Raw genomic sequence first — 3,204 nt, forward strand, 5'->3', positions numbered from 1 at the left:
CCTACAACTTTTAAAATCCTGGCTACGCCCCTGACTATAACGCACCGCCTATGATATTGCATGTTCATTTCTGTATGTCACGCGCGCGCGCACGCACACACACACACACACACACACACACACACACACACACACACACACACACACACACACACACACACACCCAATCACCCACCCACCAATCTCATTTACCTATTTTTCCTTTTGTCGCCAAAGCAGATCCGACCTCGTAACGTGACTACGCCTTACTCGTCAGCTGGCGTTCAGGCGTCGTCTGCTCTACGTATTGCGTACTGAGACTGCGAGCAGCTGCTGCGTGTCTCACAGCGCTCACGAGAGCAGAAGAGAGTCGCTCAGGTTCGAGGAATCCACACGCGATGAGATTAGCGAGCCGAATAATATGCCGTCGTTTTACCTTCACCGTGATTGTACACTTTCGCCGACAGTTTCGCATTGCGCGTCGTCAGCCGGTGACTGCACGCACGCTCGATGCTTCTCTCTCGTCAACACTCCTCGCTATGAGGGACCGGTTCATCTTTCCGCGCGCGTGTGCCGGAGAGTTGTTAACGATGGACGCGCAGGCGGTTATTAGCCGCACAAGCGATTCTGGAGTTGATTGTCGTCACGTGCACGTTCTTAACAATTAGCTGTGTCATCTTTCTTCCCTTATCACGCGGTTCGAAAGAGGAAATGGGCTCGCATACAAGCCAGGCAACGGCCCTAAAGGAGTTAAGAAACCGATCCTCTATCCCGATAAATATAAATTAACGAAAAGTGTTTTCTTTTATTGGATCGTAGGCACGCACGCAGACAAGTCTAGAACGTATCTGTGGACCTTGAAGAAGTAAGATAACCGCTGAACTAATAGTGAGAAATCGATCCACATTGTCACATCTAACTCCCTCTGAAAGTCTGTTGTTATCCAATAATAAACACTACGTGCGTACGCAACTACCACGCCGCCGAAACGTACGTGCCTCGCACACACACACACCGCGTGCCACGCACGCCGCATACACGACTGCGCCCACCGCACGCTACGCCGCACGCACGCACACACGACTACATACGTAGCCACGCAACCAACGCACCACACACACTACGGCGCACCGCGACCGCACACACGACGATACGTGCGCACGCACGCAACAAACACATGTCGCACGCACGCACGCACCCAGGGTGCTAATAGCTTAATGTATATAGCAATGAAACTTATATAGGCCTAGTAATCTGCTACATATCATACTTTCCCACAAAATCTGCACCGCAGGCGGTATACGCACAATGAATCGAGTTGATGGTCGCACGCACGTCTGACAATAGCTGGTCACTTCTTCCTTATCACGCGTCGAAAAGACGGCCCGTCATACGGTCCAGGCAACGGCCCGTATTATATAAACCTATCCGCGTAGCCTCCGAATTAAAAATAATTCACGGGAACAGTTTTCTTCAGATCGAGCACGCGCGCAGCACGTCAAAACTATCGACTGTGCAATGAAGTGAAATAAACGCTATACTAAATATAGTATTGCGACAACATTGTCACATCTAACACCCTCGAACTGGTATTCAATAATAAACACGTACGCGTACGGCCCTCACCCCAAAAGTACTTGCGCCTGCACCCCAACGTACGTGCGCTCGCACGAAACCATAACTACGGCGCTCACAGCACACACGACGTGCGCTCCACACGCACACACGACGCGCACGCACCACCACACCACCCACACAACCTTACGTAAATCACGCACCGCACCACGCACGCCGTGCGCGACGCACGCACGCATACACGTACGTGCGGCACTGCACGCACACACGTACGTACGACGTAAGCCAACACGCCGCACACAACACACAAAACGTCGCACGCACGCACGCACACAACGACCTACGTGCGCAACGCACGGCAAACGTACGTGCACGCACGCACGCACGGCGCGCGCACGCACAAACTTCATAATATGTTATAGGTATGTAGCAACTGAAACTTTAATAGGCTAAGAAGTGTCTACTACATACTTGCCCAAAATGTTAGAATAAAGTTAAATCGCTGATTCATGAAATGAATACTCTAATCCTACATTCCGCACATAAATTATATTACATCGATCATTTGCGGTGAATATTCATGCGAGCAATAGGACTCAATATACCCTAATAAATGGACTTCTATAAATGCTTACACGTAAGCAGTGATTTAGAATGTTGTACTACGGTCGTTTTATTCGTTATCTTTCGCATTCTAACTCCACTAAATTTGTACAAACACGTAAAAACGCAAGTAAATAACCACTAACCTTAACTGAACGTACTTGAAAAATAAAACTGGAAAAAATGTCAAGCATATTGCCACGAAGAAAGAACTCGAAAAACCCTTTACGACCGCGTTCCGTCGGCGCCATATGTATATGAGCAACCATCAATCAATCGAGCAATGTAGCCACTTCAGATATAACTTAATATAAATAATTATAAATCAAAACCTGATACGAGACAGAGATCGAACACCTCGACTGTCATTATAATTTGAGAATTTACCGTAACGTTGCGATAAACATACATCACAGGCCACATCGATACATCAAACAACGCCAGTGCGCAGAGCGAACAATCGCCGCACCATCTAAGTGTTTACTTAAATCATGCTACCAAATGTCCCCTTTGGCATAGAAGTCCTTAGAACCCCTTGGAAAAAAATTACCAAACAAACGTTCTACTCAAAATCCAAGATGGCCACCGCGGCCATTTGAAAACCTGGTCGACTCACCAACTCCTGAACCGTTGTCAAGAAACTATGGACACCATATTTTTAGCCATTTGAGTAACGAATTCATTTTGGGCAAGATTAATATGGAATCTTTAACAATCAAACACTAGAAATAAGCAGCAATCGAGCCCAATATGAACAACAACAAACACAAGGCCCACTGAATCAACTCGAGAAGAACTAACTAGGCCACCGAACCTAAAAAATTCTATGTTGGTGTCGCCACGGCCATGAGTTTTATGGAGGAGGTAGCGTCTTTTTTTTAGTTGGGCGATACTGCATGAACCTTCGCAACGCTCCAAAACACGATCTCCCAAGATCTCGTTGAATCTGACTAAAATGAATAAAATCTATGAATAAAATGACGAGTAGCTCTAGACTCTCACTCATCTTCCCTCATGTCAGCACATACACACACACACTCTCTTCTC

The 3,204-nt window shown here is 47.1% G+C and overlaps 1 protein-coding gene across 1 annotated transcript in view; it reads right to left on the reverse strand.

The window, feature by feature from the left end:
- Positions 1–692, reverse strand: part of LOC106806601 (putative ammonium transporter 3) — a 40,197-nt gene extending 39,505 nt beyond the window's left edge. The window contains exon 1 of the mRNA XM_014808595.1: positions 193–692. The gene's annotated coding sequence lies outside the window, so the exon portion shown is untranslated. The remainder of the gene's footprint in view (positions 1–192) is intronic.
- Between the last annotated feature and the right edge of the window lie 2,512 nt (positions 693–3,204).

The sequence above is a fragment of the Priapulus caudatus genome, unplaced genomic scaffold (assembly GCF_000485595.1).
Source record: "Priapulus caudatus unplaced genomic scaffold, Priapulus_caudatus-5.0.1 Scaffold169, whole genome shotgun sequence".
NCBI lineage: Eukaryota > Metazoa > Priapulida > Priapulimorpha > Priapulimorphida > Priapulidae > Priapulus > Priapulus caudatus.